General features: G+C 45.1%; 1 long non-coding RNA gene and 1 pseudogene across 1 annotated transcript in view; one reads left to right on the forward strand and one right to left on the reverse strand.

The window, feature by feature from the left end:
* Positions 1-16748, forward strand: part of LOC149750773 (uncharacterized) — a 184514-nt gene that overhangs the window by 124724 nt on the left and 43042 nt on the right. The gene's annotated exons all lie outside the window — the stretch shown is intronic.
* On the reverse strand, positions 10315-11534 carry LOC111175669 (transmembrane protein 59 pseudogene; annotated as a pseudogene).

Here is a 16748-nt window from a genome sequence, read left to right on the forward strand (position 1 = left end):
TTTGGATGCAAGCTTTCTTCCCAGCCTGCTCTACCCCTGCTCAACGGAAGGATGATATTTGCCCTTGTGTTGAATTGTGGTTGGGAAACAGGCAGTTCTCAAGCACTGATAGGTCTGGAGGTGCCATTCCCATGAAAATCTGTCGCTGACACTTGTTTCTTGTGAGTTTGACTCCTTCTGTTTTCCCATCGGAAGGCCTTGCTTTTTACAAGCTAAAAAATCAGGATGCGGGAAGACGTCACCGTGGCGGTGGGGGGGGGGGTTGTGGAAGATGGCTCCTCAGTGGGCACAATTAACCCCTGATCTTCTCTGGAGGGCTGCCTCTTGAGTGAGCTTGTGTGCTAAACCAGCCCACAGGGGTGCTCAGAACAGGGAGAGAAAGGAAATATCAAGGACTTCTGGAGGGTTCTGTGAGCAAGAGCTTCCCTCCTTACCTGGAGGGAGACTCATTCATCCAACTGCCAACTAAGATTTCCTGAGTGCCAGCTGGACTTTGTGCTGGGGACACACCCATGACAGCCTGCAGGACCTCCCTGTCCAGGGAACCCGAGTGGAATGGGTACGCAGAGCAAGAGAGGGCAGAGCTAGGCACTCGGCATGGTCATACACACCATCATTGTTCCTGTCCCCCTGATGCCACCGTTTGGGGGTTGGGAAGCACCGTTAAGGGAACTGAGTTTTGTGTTTTGATGAAGTTTAATTAAAACTCTTAATACCTCTGCTTGGATGCAAACTCTCTTTTGTGAGTAGGAATAAATGTGAAACTCAGGGTTGGGAGATACAGCTGGGTCTTTTAGTGTGTGGCCTGTCTGCTACTTCCTTGGTTTTCTCTGTGATCCTGCACCTTTACTGGAATTCTTGTCCCTGTTAGCCCACGGTTGAAGTTGGGACACATAAATCAGATACCAGGCGAGTTTCCTGGAAAAGGACCAGGTTGGGTCTAAATCTGGGGCCCTTCTTCCGGCTAAATGCTTCTGTGAAACCAGGTGGTGTGCAGTCTAGGGAGCCCGGAGCCTCTGGGTGAAGAAAGCGTGCGTGTGAGCCCACGTTTCCAGTTTACGTGTTCTTCTCAGGGCTCCAACCTGGTGAGAACACGGCTGTGGGGAAACAGGTAGGCCTCCAGGCTGGCTGATGATTCAGACCTCTTCCTTACCGATTATCCAGTAATTACATAGCCAGAAGCAGGAGTCCACTCTGCCTGAGTGGACTGTTTATTTCCAGGTGCAGGCACTAGCTTCTTGGGCCCATGTAGGGTCTGTTGACGTTTTATTTTGCAAAGACCAGCGTTAACTGGCGCCGCGTTTCTCATTCCCCCCACACTGCTGTAGAGCCCCTTAGAGAACTGTCCTCTAGGCGGCTGCCTGGCCGGCCCACACGTTGCCCAGACTTGGAGTCAGAATTCTAGAATCAGATACACGTGGACTTGAATCCTGGGTCCACCACTTACCAGCTGGGCGACAGTGGGGAAGTGCCTTAACCTCTCTGAACCCCAGCCTCCCTGTTTGTAAAATGGGCCAAGGATTCAATGAGAAACCATATAAAAAGGGCCTGTAACAGTGGCTGTCCCGCAGCTCTTTAACACTTAACGGAGTTGTCACTTTGCCCAGGAATCAGGCCTGTTCTGGCTTCGGGGTCCCTCCTTTGTACCCCGAGCACCCTTGTCCCTCTAGCACTTGTTCATCCTTCTCTTAGGCTGTAAGTTCCTTGAGGGCAGGTACTGTGTTTAGTTGTCTTCATGGTGCCAGTGCGTGGAACATTTATTTAATCCACACATCAGCCCATGAGGTAGGTACTGCTGTTATTACTCCCATTTCATAGACAAGGAAACTGAGGCATGGAGTGGATGAGTAACATGCCCAATGGCACACAGCTAGCAACTGGCAGAGCCAGGATTTGAGCCCACTATGCAAGCTATCTCTTAAGAGTTGTTTGTTGAGAGTTGAATGGCTGAGCAATATTATGAGGAAGAGATGGGATGATGACTGTCAAGTAAACGCTACGGCCTTGCCCCAGGTGTGGGGAGCCGTTGCTTCAGCAGCATCACCATAGTAACGAGTCCATCCTACCTACTGGGAGCTCCATCCTAGAACCACTTGGGAGGGCACAGCTTGTCCCCAACATCCTCCCCAGGACTTCTCACTGTCTCCATCCCCACACCCTGACATGGTGGAGAAATGTGGGTCCCTCACTCTGCCAGGCCTTCTTGCTCTAGAATTCACTGCACATGTGCCCCTGGAAGCCCATGAGAGGAGGTGGAGGCCCCCAGCTGTCCTTTAATCTCAGAATACGGGAGGTTGGGTGTAGGATTTATTCCCTGAGTCAGTTCCAGCAGAAGAGTTGAAGCAAGGGGTCCCTTCAGCCTCAGGAGAAAGGGGTGCTGCCCCTCAGATCTTTGCCGAGGACCAGAGTTGGCAGTAGCTCTTCGGGGGGGGGCAGTGGAGGGGGAGGCCTGAGGAAGTGGGTGATGTCATGCCAGTCACTCTGCAGTTCAGGCCTGTAGATGTTCCAGCCATGCAAAGCTGTCACTGAGCCCCCAGTAAAGACTCCCAGTGCAAAGCACACTCTAAAAAGTGTGTGTGTGTGTAAAGAGAAAAATAATCTTGATTCCAGAGCTACTAATAATTTCTGCTTCTCACTCGTTCTTGGGTGTGATCTGAGTTATGTTCCTGGTCGTGTGTCTGATGATGCCCTTCCTGTGTCTAAGGCTCCACACCTCAGCTGGCCCGGGTTCTCTCTCCTCTCTGGCTCTCCCTTGACCCTTCTCTGCAAACAAGCTGCTCCATGTTGCTTTTCTTTCTGGACAGGCCTTCCCTTCTCCTCACATGTCTGTCACACTCACCTGAAAATGCCCTCTGCTTGAGAAGGAGAGCTTAGATGTGTCTTGGTAATGAAGATTTAAATCAGTTGAGTGAACAGTGGAACTTATGGGGTGATGGAAACGGTCCATCTCTGCACTGTCCAATACAGTCCCCACTAGTCACGTGAGGCTCTTGGGTACTTGAAGTGTAGCTAATGCAGCTGAGTAGATTTTTGATTCTATTTCATTATAATTAAACTTAAAGAGCCACATGTGGCTAGTGGCTGCCATTTTAGTGCAGATCTAGGGAATAAAGCAGCTGGAAGAATCAAATCAGGTTCAGTGATGCTGTGTGATGATTTGGGGTTATTTATCCTTAATCTGGGTACTTGGTTCTAAGAGTCAAGTTTTGTCAGGTTGCACGCTTAGGTCCTCAAAATGCCTCTTGCTCTTGCCTGCCTACCCAGGTGAGGTAGAAACTTAATATTGTGTGCGGTAATAGAGCCTGTGGTTAATTTATCACCCTCCCCCACCCTTCTCCACTCCAGCGCAGGCCACCCGGTGACTGGGTCCACATGGGTTGAGGTGCAGGGAATCACACGCTCGGGTACCAAGTCTTCCAGTCCAGCACCTGCTGCTTCCTGGCTGGGGAACATATTTCACCTCCAGGGATGGATCGAGATTTCACAGGGCTTGAAGCTTAAGTAATTTGGGGACCCTCCTTAAGAGAAAGAATATAAAATTACAAATACAAAATTAGACATGATAGTGAAAATTTCCTTAAAGTGAGAAAAGAAATCACATCCAACATAAGTTTTAAAAGCCTGATATGTATCTTTACAAAATCCAGAAAAAGAGTATTTTTATTAGTTATTTGTCTATCAAACCTCTATAATACTTTTTTTTTTCTTAACATCTTTTGGCTGGAAACTCTTTGATCACCTCTTCATGTGATAATGAGTTCATAATTTTTCTAAAGGAAGGCTGAAAAGATCATTTAATTTTCTTCTAGCATGGTTGATAAAATTGTTTTTTATTACTGACAGTCACAAAACGTGACTTCATACACAGACACCCACTTTTTGTTGTACGGCTACGGGTTTGGGTCCTACAGTGCATAAAATTTGATAAAATTTGTTTTGCATGGTTTCCATGAAAAAGGGGAAAAGTGTTTGGCATATTTCTAGCTGTGTTTGCTGTGTTATCAAATATATTTCTGACAGGAGAAAACTTCCCTTTTGGAGTAAGCATCATTGAGTGAGAATTAATTTCTCCTCCTATAATTCCACCTGTCTGATGACTGGAAGAAATGTCCACCGACTAGCTTCTGGCTCTGTATATTTCAGTTTTCATTTTCCCTCCACCTTGCACGTATCTCAGGTACCAGATGGTGCACCTTTGAGTCTCCGCGACAGTGAGTGGGCCCAGTAGGTGGTAGGCGGGTTCCTGGAAGCCATGGGGACAGCTACAGAGGCAGCTAGCAATAACCTGCCCCTGCATTAAAGTGTCTGTGAACCACAGTCCTCAATCCCACTACACCCAAACTAAATTTATCCCCAAATCCAGCTCCCCTCAGCTGGATCGCCCAATGCCTGAAGCTGCCTTAACACCACTTGACATGAAGGGAAATGCAACAGGAGGAGGAGACATCAGAGTGGAAAGAGTGCTCCTAACGAATTGCAGCTAAAATACCTTAATTTTGTAAATTTCGAAAACTAGTTATACAATTCTGCAAACACATTGCTAGGTCCTTGAAAGAGGCCCACGCAAGAGACGCCCGAAGCTTTCTTCATTTGCCTCCCAGTAAATCTGCAACTGTTCATCGCGCTGAGTCGCAGAGTTTTCACCTTTAAAATGGGAAGAATGAGACCCATCTCATAGAATCATCATGAGCCTTAAAAAGTTGTAATTGAGGGCTTCCCTGGTGGCGCAGTGGTTGAGAGTCCGCCTGCCGATGCAGGGGACACGGGTTCGTGCCCCGGTCCGGGAAGATCCCACATGCCGCGGAGCGGCTGGGCCCGTGAGCCATGGCTGCTGAGTCTGCGTGTCCGGAGCCTGTGCTCCACAACAGGAGAGGCCACAACAGTGAGAGGCCCGCGTACCGCAAAAAAAAAAAAAAAAAAAAAATTGTATTTGAAAACCATTAACATTGTGCCTGGGGAAGAGATGCTCAGTGTGGAAGAATGAATGAGTGAATAAATGGATGAATGAATGGATGAGTGAATAAACGGATGAATGAATGGATGAGTGAATGAATTAATTAAAACGGAAAGGACAGAAGTAATGTTTGCTAGCCATCTGCTTCAAGTCCAGTGGCCTTCTTTGAATTCACAGTATCCCCCAGATTGCTGAGCAGCTCTAGGGGAGCCCTCACTCCAACCAGAAATGGGGGTGAGAGCCAGAAGCTGAAACCAAGCTCACGTGAGTGGGAACACTCAGGTTTTTTTTTTTTTTCGGTACGCGGGCCTCTCACTGTTGTGGTCTCTCTCGTTGCGGAGCACAGGCTCCGGACGCACAGGCCCAGTGGCCACGGCCCACGGGCCCAGCCGCTCCGCGCCATGTGGGATCTTCCCGGCCCGGGGCACGAACCCGCGTCCCCTGCATCGACAGGCGGACTCTCAACCACTGCGCCACCAGGGAAGCCCTCAAGGTATTTTTTGAGTGGGCAGAATTTGGTAATTTTTCTTCAGCCAAGTCTTGCTGCTCATGACCGTCCCGTGCACTGTGATTTGGGGGCACTGTGCCTGAATTATCACGTTAAGGCTGGAGAAGATTCTTAAGCAGCATGAGACTGGACTATGGTTCTCAGCTGGTTCAGAGCCTCCTTTGTACAAGGGCTGTTCAGCCAAGAGTGTGGGGACCTAATGCCTTTGGAATTCAATAGCTGTGACCAGGACACTCCTCAACAAAGTTCCACAGCCAGACAGATACCCTTGGATCTGAAAATTGGTTGCTGGGTCAAGAGCTGTGGTGATAATATTGAGAGACCCTGGAAATTTGAAAGGCGTGTCCTGAGGCCCTGATCCCCACCTGGGCCTGCCCTAGGTGGCTGCTGCCCTCTGTCAAGCCTGGCAGACACCTGCGGGACCCTGGGTGTGGTGAGGAGACACCATGAGACTCCAGCAGAGGCTAGGTTTGTCTTGACTCTGGTTCCTCTTTTACAGGTGAGGAGACTGGTCTGGATGACCTCTAAAATTTCTTCCACTGCTAACCGTTTAGGACTAAAAAAATTTGAGTGTGTTGGAATTGACCCACCTCCAGGTGGTAGCCTTCTGAGGTTGGGGAGATGGGTAGTGTCAGCAGAAACAAATTTTCAATGCCTTGGTGTCCCGATTCCAATTCCCCATCCTCCTGCAGCAGCACGACTTGCCTGTCATCCTGTGGTGGTCAGCAGCAGCCATGGAGAATTGTACATCGATGGCCTGCAGTGACGCCCATGTATCCTTCTAAGTGGCAAAGTTGCATGTGTTTGTGCTCAGCTGAGCAAGAGAAGCAGGCCTCTAAACGGTCCGGTGTAATGCTGTTCACAGGAGAACCGTATCTGTGTCTATATACGTAGAAAAATACCAGAAGGAATTAATCCAAAATGTTAACAGTGCTTCTCTCTACGTGGTAAAATAATAGGTCACTTAATTTTTTTAAAAATTTAAAATTAAAATAACCTAGATGGGAAAAGAACTTGAAAAACAATAGATACCTGTATATGTATAACTGAATCACTTTGCTGTACACCTGAAACGAACACAATACTGCTAATCAACTATACTCCAATGTAAAATAAGAATTAAAAAAATTTTTTTAATTAAAAAAAATCCCCCAATTTTTTATCTTAAGTATGTACTATTGCAATTTTGGAGTTGGGGGATGAATGGAAGGTGTTCATGGGGGAGTTTGGGAGCCCCTGCCGCCCTGGGATCCCGGACACAGTCTCTCTCCCACCTTAGCTGGCATAAGGATCATGCAGGGAACTTGTTAAAACTGCAGGTTCCTGGGTCCCTCTTCCAGAGATTATGACTCTGTGGGTCTGGGTTGGGGTCTGGAATCTGCCACTTACACAAACATCCCAGAGACCACCCTTTGAGGAACATTGGTCTGGGGACTCTTGCTTTATTTGGAGCTGGGTTAACAGAAGTGTCGGGAGAGATCTAGCTAGAAGCAGGCAGGTGAGCTGAACGTCAGCAGATCAAGCTGAGACTCCAATAAAATTATGTCTCCAGATGGAGGTGGCTCTGGGACAGAGGTCAGGACAGGCCTGCCAAGCTCTCAGAGGAGCAGGCTGTGCCAGCAGCATCTTGCTGTCAAATTCTCTGCCCCATCAGACCTCCTCTGAGGCTGGGAGGGCAGGCTGCATCCTGTGGGGCAAGAGGTTCTCTTTCAATCCTGGCCAAAACGAAAAGTTCTGGTTCTGCTACTTTCCAGTTGTGTGATTGTAGGTGCGTTACAGTTCTCAGCTGAGTTTTGTGTAATGTAAATGATACTACCAACCTCATAGGCATTTCATGGGAGAAGGAAGTGGTCCATAGCAGGAGGTCATGAATGTTGGTTGTCTATCCTTTCTTATTCTTTGGCTGCTTGGGAGAAGGGAGCATGAGAGACCTCTTAGCCAAGGGGAAGGACACAGCCCTGCCTACAGCGCTGCAGTCAGATTGTCTGCCTAGGTCATTTTCACAACAGCTCCTTCTCTGCAGGGCACAATATTCCTGGAGGATTTTTACTGGCAGGATGACTAAGTAGCTGGCCCAGGCTGACCCAGCAACTCCCTTCTGGCCCCATCCTAGCCAGTCTGTCTCTGAGAGTCCTCAGAGCTCCTAGGTAGTCTGAACACTGTCCCCACCATTGTCTGTGTGGCTAGGGGACCCCTTGGATGGTCTCCCTCAGACCATCTCCATTAGGACTTTGCTTTAAACTCCATGTCCTCTAAGCAGCCAGCTGGCTCTCTTCTCCTAGACAGTCCTTTATTTTAATCTGAAACTTCCAGCAAGCCAGTTCAGCTCTGCTCCTCTTTGGTATTTTTTAAAAATTTGCCTTTATTTATTTAACCCTGCTTACAACACAACAGACCAGAGCTGCAATATAGTGAATCTTATCCAACGACAAGCATTTAGCAAGACACTTTCCAAATAGAAAGTTATGTTCTTTGATTCCTGCCCCTATTTCAGTCATTCAGCAGATATTTCTTGAGGACACACTGTAGCAACAAGAATTATCATGTATTGGGTGCTCTTTATGTGCCCAGGGTGGATAGTCTTTGACTTCCTGGGGATACAGACAGGCAGGTGGTTATTTACAGCATGGTGAGTGGTGCGAGAGGGAAGGAACGGGCTGCCTTGGAGCAAGTAAAGATGGACACTCTTTCCCACCTTCCACCCGCACTCCTCCTGAGCCTAGCTATTGTGTAATACAGCTAATTGCATAATGATCTCTTTTCCAAGTGAAATCTGCTTCTCCTGCAACGCCTAGTTTAGCCATCCTCTTCCATGCCTACCTAAAGCACAGAAGACCCGTGAGGCCCCCGTCCAGAGCTGTGGCTTTGAAACCCCCAGCCCACGCAGGGCCTGGGATTGGCCTGGCTGCATGGCGGTATCTGCATAGGTGTAGACTGCCATCTTCCTTTTCAACTTAAGCAGAAAAACAGAAGTGCCAGGGAATCATGCAGACAGTCCTGTGGTTCCTTTTCCCCCTGTAAGGCAGCAGGCAGCCGTTTATCGGAGAGAAACAGGTTTGCCCAGTGGAACGTTTATTTGGTTTCTTTGATCCTGGGAACACACCTGCCACTTTGCCACTTCCTGCGAATCAAGCAGTTTCTTAGAAAAGGGACACATTCCTTAAAATATATTATGCGGTTTGGGGGTGAGATATGGTTTCTTGGATTTTTATGATTTAATGTGTCTGCAAAAACATTAAAGCCACAGATGAAAATACATTGACTGCCCCTTATGAGAAACTGGTCTTTCCTTAGACTTAGGGGGCTGGTCATTTTCATTTTTATGCTGGGTTTTGTTGTTTTTAAGTTTTCATTTGCTCCTCTTCCTGTTTCTCAGCACTCCTCATGCTGTAGACACACCATGTGTGGGCAGTCATTGATACAGTACACTGCAGTTATCAACCAAAATAATTTGGACTGAACTTTTATAAGAAAAAGGCAAATAGTGAAATTAATTTTCTTAGATCTTATTTGTTAACGTGCCACTTTCAGAGCATGCCTTGGGGATGCTCTGAAAGTGGTATATTAAAAAAATAAGATATAAGTTATAAAAAAGATATAATATACATTATAAAAAATAAGATGTAATATAAATTATAAAAATATATAATATAAATATATGAAAAAATGTTTAAAATATATATTACATCTACTAGTATACAGATCTTTCTTGACTCACAATGGGCTTTCATCCTGATAAACCCATCATTGTAAGCTGAAAATATATTTAATACACCTAACCTACTGAACATCATAGCTTAGCCTAGCCCACCTGAAATGTGCTCAGAACCCTCACATCAGTCTACAGTTGGGCAAAATCATCTAATATGTAGTCTACTTTATACTAAAGTGTTGAATATCTCATGTAATTGATTGAATACTGTACCGAAAGTGAAAAATAGAATGGTTGTCTGGGTACAGAATGGTTGTCAGTGTATCGCTTTTTTACCCTTGTGATCACATGGCTGAGTGGGAGCTGTGGCTGCTGCCACTACCCAGCATCAGGAGAGGAAAGGACAGCATATCGCTAGCTCCGGGAAAAGATCAAAATTCAAAATTTGACGTATGGTTCCTACTGGATGCATGTTGCTTTTGCACCATTGTAAAGTCAAAAAATCATAAGTCGAACCATTGTAAGTCAGGGACCATGTGTATATATTTAATTTTATTATTATTTTTTTGTGTGAGAATCATTTTCGCTTTAATTTGCTTCCTGATCATCATATAGCAATAAATAGACATAGAACATTTTCTAATTATTTTCTGGGTTGGGTAGGGGTGAAAGGGAAGATCTGGAAAATCAGGAGTATATTAACTCAAATTTTGGCACATAATAATTCAAATAAAATTTTAATGATTTCAGTTCAATACAACTGAAAATGCAGTGTGTTAAAGGACATTTTCTACTAAATTTCAAATTACAGGTTGTGGGTCATTTCTAAGCAAGAGTATCATATCCTACTGAGTATTCAACTTATTAATTAAGGTGATTGACATGGTAGGAGGTGGGGAAGAACAATGGTCAGCTCATAGAATTTGGCTAAGAAAAGAAACAAACAAAAACAATGCAAATAGTAATTAAAATAGCTACAAGGCTTCCCTGGTGGCGCACTGGTTGAGAGTCCGTCTGCCAATGCAGGGGACACGGGTTCGTGCCCCGGTCCGGGAAGATCCCACATGCCGCGGAGCGGCTGGGCCCGTGAGCCGTGGCCGCTGAGCTTGCACGTCCGGAGCCTGTGCGCCGCAACGGGAGAGGCCACAGCAATGAGGGGCCCGCGTACCAAAAAAAAAAAAAAAAAAAAGCTACAGATATTAGTAAAATAAAAATCCAATCCCAAATATCCATCTCTTACATTACTAGAAAAAAATTACAGGTAAAGTTACAGCAAATACAGTCTTCACAGATTTGGGTAACTTTATTTGCATTTAATAGTGATTTTAATAGTGATTTTTAAGCCCTATAGCCAATGAAATTTTAAAAAGCACTATGAGGAATGGACATTTAGATGTGTATACACTTTTCTTTAAAAAAAAAACAACAAAGCTTAAATTTCTGAATGAGCAAGATTCACTTTTGCAGGTAGAGGCCCTGCTTCTTCATGATCTTCACCTTTAGATCTAACAACCACAAGAGAAGAAGCTGGATATCTGTTTAGCTTTCGTTCACTCACAAATTCCAAGTCACCATAGATACTCAGCTTCACAGAGGGAACATACTGCTCCACAGCAGTAGCAACAGTTGCACAACAAATCCAGAGCAATACCGTCATGGAGAGGACAAGAGTCATAGTTAAAATCCACCCGGAGTTAGGAGAGACATCTTAAAAAGCCATCACTTTCTTCATCTTCAAGATAGTTCCTGTGTGCTTGTGAACTTCTCATTTGCAGATAGGACATTTTGCTTAGCGACGGTTCTTTCAAATGTGTAGGTTCCTGCTCCAACTGTGGTGCATACTGCATTTCTGGCTTAGACTGGAATATAACTATTTTTCCGTCAGCAGCTTGAAGATAAAAAGTCCACGAAGAGGTTAAGAAGCTCTGTGAACGGTCCATCATATCACTCCAGAATGACCTTACCAGAGTTAGAGGGAACACTAGATGCATTTTTGGCATCAGGGACGTGAGTTGTTCTTGTCTCAATTCAGCAAATGGCGGCTGATTCTGGCACCCAGGGTGGCAAACATATTGCTCATCAGATCGGGAATATGCTTCTGTACACGCAGATTCACATTCCAATTTGGTCCGATTTAAATCAATTCCATCATCTACAAATTGACAAATTGAAAACAGCCTGCAACCTCTCTGACATGTGTACAACTCCTCTTCCTTGGAGTAGGTGTGCGAGGGGTAGGTCAAATGGCAGGCCCGGTGACAAGACGCCGTATCACCCAAGACCGAGTCAAACGCTTCAGCCGAAGTGGTCCCTGAGCCTCCAGTCAGGGCCATGGTCAGCAGCAGCAGCAGCGGCGACAGCCCCAGTTGGGCCCTGACCCAGAGGCTCCCGTTCGGGGCCGCCATTTTGTTTGTCTCTGTCACAGCAGGTCAGCTTGTTGCTCTATATATTTTATTTATATATATATATATATACACACATATACACACACACATACACATATATATACTGGGCTGTGTCTAATTCTTGTGCCTATATCTGAACTACTCTACAATCAGACCTAATTGTTATGGCAAATAGCTAAGAGATAGCCCTGAACGTATCTATTAATAAAGTACAAGTAGATTTATATTTGGTGTACTACACTTACTAAGACAGGAAAGAGGACCATGAACATTGTGGAACATTTTTCAAATGAGTATTTAGAACTGATTGCACATATATTTACCAGGAAATGTGAGTAATCAGCATACCCTGTTTCCAGAACTTTCTATACTAAGGTTTCCTTACAGGAAGAGACAGTCGAGCATTAGATAATAATGTGAAATTGGAGAGTCAGATTGGCCCCGGTTCATATCGTGACCACAGTCATGACACCTTGACCCAGATACTTGGCCCCTCTCATCGAATTCCTCGTCTTTAAAATGGGTGTTGTGCTGGTATCTGCCTCTCACGGTTCCTGTGAAGATTAAGAGTGCAGGAAGAGTCCTCAGCACAGTCCCTGACCCATATGAGATGTGCCACCAATGCTTGCTCTCGTGATCATGGCTGCCGCCATCTTCTCCGTCATCATCATTGTCATCGCCATCTTCATGATTGCCCTCTACCTGTCAGGGCCTTTGCTGCAGCCAGCTCCTTTCTCCAAAGGGACTTGGGTTTGAGGGACTTGCACTGTGTGATGTTGTGATTCAGTGTTTCTAGGAAGTTAGGCTAGGATTAACAAGCAAGTTTCTGAGTCTTATATAGAACGTCTAGAAATAGTTAATTGACCTTTTATGTCTTAGATTGCTTATCAGTAAACTTAGATAAATGCTGCCGTGTTAGCACTTGAGAGTGTGACATCTTCTGCTGTCACAAGCTTCCAAGGCCTAATGGTATTGATACCTGATCCGAGATTAGGGAGATTTTGGCTCCTCGGCTTTCCTGTTCACTTTCGGATCTGAAAGCAGCACCTTGAGAACAAGGAGGCCACGCAGAGGTCAGACTCCTGTCATGCTTCCCTTTTCAGATGACTGCCTCATGCCTGGAGACCTTGAAAACTGATCTTGAAATCCAGGGCTGGGTCTGTTCAGTGGTTTTTTTAAAGAATTAAAATAGAATCTTTCAAGGGCAGAAGTCTCCTCTCTTCTTCCTTCTCCTCATCCAGGCAAACCCTGCTCTTCCTGAAGGTGACACGTAAATTTATACCAAGGTAGCTTATCTACAGGGCTTGCGGGGTGTTCATAGAGTTAATGCTGCATTTAAGGGGGCACGGAAGTACCTTTGTTGTCATGCCAACAGCGTTCCCTTCCTGGTGAGCAGCACCGCTGAGATGGATGACAAAGGTTCAAATCCCTGCTCTGCCAGTTATTAATTGGATGACTCTAGGCAGGTTAATTTCTTGCAACTTCTTTGGGTCTCACTTTCATTACCTGTAAAATGGGGGTAAGAAATAAGACTGCCTTATAGGACTGTGGTGAGATTTAGTGGTTAGTATAGGTAAAGCACTTGGAACTCTACCAGGCACATAATCAGGGCTATGTGAGAGTTTGCTATTGTAGTTAATTTTACCTTTTACCTTTACCAAGTAACTACTTGGGCTGTGACCTTCCCTAATTTTTCTAAAAGCTGAGTAAAAGGCCCAGATGTTCTTCAAATACAAGTCAGAAAAGGAAATAAAAGTAGAGGTTTCACATGGAGGTGAAGGATTTTACATTCTTGGTCTGAAGGATGTAAAACCTGTCAGATGTACTTTTCCAAGTGGGAGAAACCAGAGTTGTTGGACAGGGAGCAGTGGGCTGGGGAGACCGAGAGGGGGCTGTTTGCTGGAGTCCTGGGAACCAAGGGAGGTTTGCCTGAGAGGCTGTCATCTGGAGACCAGAGCGTTCCTGCTTAATTTAAGGCATGCTGTGAAGGGCTCCAGAATATGTTAAAATGGAATTAGCTGTAATATACTTCAGTTGAGAAACCCGTGGTATTTTCAGGAAGAGAGGAAGAGAAGTTTGTAGGAAGCAAGCAGCCCCAAGGTTACAGACACGATGGAGGCTTGGGGACTGTGTTTTGTGTGATCCACAGGGAGACACAAGCCTTGCAGGGCTCAAGGATCTTACCTGAGACCTGCCCTGTCGATGGGAAGGGATGCCTAGGCCTCCTGTGGCGAATGCTGCACCTGTCTAGTTAGGAGAGGCAGCTCTTCATGGAGGGGTAACTGGTGAAGGGGAGGAATCCCCTAGAAAACTTCAGGCACATGGAACAGAGCATGCAAGCAAACTGCAATCCCCCATTGATCCCAGAGTGCTTTTTCTCCCACTGGGCTGCCCATCCCATGAGGACTTGAGAACACACAGAGGCTGGGCCTTTTTCATCTCTGGCTTTCCAGGAATGGCTCAAGAAATAGTTAGGGGCCTGTGTTATGGATGAATTACAAATTTGGGATGACCTAGGAAGTAAAACTTTGAAATGGGACTGGCGCTGATACAGGAAGGACTGGACTGGACCTTGGAAGCTCACATCACTTGTGTTCTCTCACAATCTGCCCCCTTGTTACTTGAAGCAGGGTGAATATGAGGTGTTCCCGCTGTCACCTGGCCTTGTTGATGGAATAAAAAAGGTAGGACAGGAAGGGAGGAAGGGAGGAAGGGAGGAAGGGAGGAAGGGAGGAAGGAAGGGGGTCTTTTGTGCATACATTCAGCTTAGACCAGTTCTGCATTCACCTCTGCTTGTTGAATTTGGATCCTGTGATGTGTGTGCGTGTTATGGGTGTATGTGTGTGATGGGTGTGTGTGTGTGTTTATTGTGTGTGTGTTGTTTTCCTTTCCCACCCTCTCCCCATCAATCAATTTCAATCTTATCACTTGCAAGGGTGGTTGTAAACTAAAACAAACAAACAAACAAACAAACAAACACCAAAGTGACCAAATATCACAGTTCAGATTCATGCTAATAGAGTGATTATTCAGAGATAATCTCACCCCTTTTTCTTCTGAAATGGTGTCTTTCAGAGCCTTAGCTGTTTGGTTCCATTGAAACACAGCAGGACCTTGATACACTTTTGGAGAGAATGAAGATGCACCCCTGCAGAATAGAATGTCCTTAAAATTGGTAGCCGGGGCCCTGGTTTTCATGTGTTGTAGGGTAAAGTTTCGCAAATTGCTTACTCCGTGGGGGGTAGAGACCTAAATCCTCCACAGTGCTAAGTAATTGGTGATGCTTAATTCATATTTGTGGATTGCTAGATGTGCGTTTAATTAAAAGACACACCTAGTTGCATGATTCCACAGAAACTTGTCAGGGTTCCCTGGTGTATTTTACAAATGATATTAGGCTTTGTGGGAGTTGTAGAATTATAGATGTATGTATATTTCTTTTAATTTCAAATGCAAGAGTAATATTTCTGAATCCGGTTTCACTTCCTGTCCTTAGTTTATGCTTTCATCTTTTCTCTATGCTATTTATTTATAAGTATACTCCAGGATTTGTTTAGAATTCAGATCATTTTGTTGACTCTGTAGTCAGAAAATTCATTGATTTGGTTCCCAATTTCTACATAACGAACAACATTAAAAAGATACAAAGACTCTCTTCTATTTTCTCATCTTTTATCTTAGCCTTATTAATATCTATGTAACAATATTATTTAATATGGGTCCCCTTTAACATGAGCTGTTGGCTATATAACCCATATACGTTTGTGTATTTGGGAGGTGGGTGTCTGATATTGTTGAGGGTGGGGAAAATGGTTCTGAGCCTCAGAAACGTGAAATATACCTGGGATAAAGCATGGAATTCAGTAGAATTGACTCTGCAAATCAAATGCTAGAATTCATTCACAGATATGGTTTTTGTATCTTCAAATGGCCTTGGGTTGAAAGGAAATAGAATTCAGTTAAAATTGCTTGAGTCAGGGTGTGAATGGCTATGAGGAAATATGGTGTCTTTGTCCAAGGCCAAATTCAGAAATATCACAGCTTCAAAAGCCTGTCCTGCTTCAGGAGGAGCCTGCGGGTGACTTGCTCTGTCGGCCACATGAACACCACCAGGAAGGAATTCCTTCTGTACAGATTGTGAGGGGTCGGTTCCCCCTGAGGCGTTAACCCCACTGTCTTCTAGGCAGGGGCTTGGGTGTTTAGCATATCTTGAGGAAGAGAGAATTCTGCCCGGAGACCTACAGTAAGGCGTTCTCCTGGGCGAATTATAGTATTATTAACCAAAAAATAAGAAAGAAAAGGAGTGTTTTAGGAGCCTGCGGTGTGTGCACATGACTCGTTAGGACCACAGTGACCTCTCAGTGCCTATGACCTTCCCACTCTGCAGACAAGGAGAGCGGAGCTCAGGGTGTTGAGTGCTTTGGGGGGACAGAGTGGAGCCTCCACCTGGGCTGCAGAGCCTCAGACCTATGGAGTTTTTCTTGTGGTGTTTCTGGGATCCACAGCACCAGGCATTCCCATAATGATGCTCATTTCATCAAAATTAGTTAAGAAGTAGGAAAGAAGTAACATATGTTAGAAGCACATGTGATCTAGGTTGGTGCTTAGCTATCCAGAAAATCTGGTTGGCTGGACTAGGATAGTTTTCCAAGTGCTGAATTTTGGCTTGACATTCAGGGGTGGTCAGATAACATTTGAAGAGAGAATGTTGGGAGATAACATTTTAAAGAGAAAAGAGCCCTGGTGGGGGATTTAGAAGAGCTGGGTTTGGTAATAAAGATGATGATGGTAGCACTAACATTTGCTGAGCATTTTTGCTCAACAAATTTATTATCCAACATTTATGGAACAGTGCCAGGCACAGTTCTAAGAACTTCACAAGTATTAATTCATTTAATTCTCACAAAAATCCTCTGAAGTAGATCCTATTATATCCCTATTTTACAGGTAAGGAAATGGAGGCGCAAGAGGTTAAGTAACTTGCTCAGAGCTTTACGGCTACCAAGCAACAGAGTGGGGACTTGAACTCAGACCCTGAGTCTGACTTCAGACTCCATCACGCAGGTCACCTCTCTAGGGCCCAGCACTGTGACCCTTGAAATATTGCTTAATCTGGGATGTCATAGACTCATAAAATTTCAACAATATTTTGGAGAACTGTGTAAGGTTGCCGTTTAAAATTTTTGATAACTGTCATTCATTTTTACCGTCATTTCATGAAAGAAAGGA

The sequence above is a fragment of the Delphinapterus leucas genome, chromosome 1 (genome assembly GCF_059928025.1).
Source record: "Delphinapterus leucas isolate spDelLeu-1000000601 "Yukka" chromosome 1, BTC_Dleu_Yukka2, whole genome shotgun sequence".
NCBI classification, from domain to species: domain Eukaryota; kingdom Metazoa; phylum Chordata; class Mammalia; order Artiodactyla; family Monodontidae; genus Delphinapterus; species Delphinapterus leucas.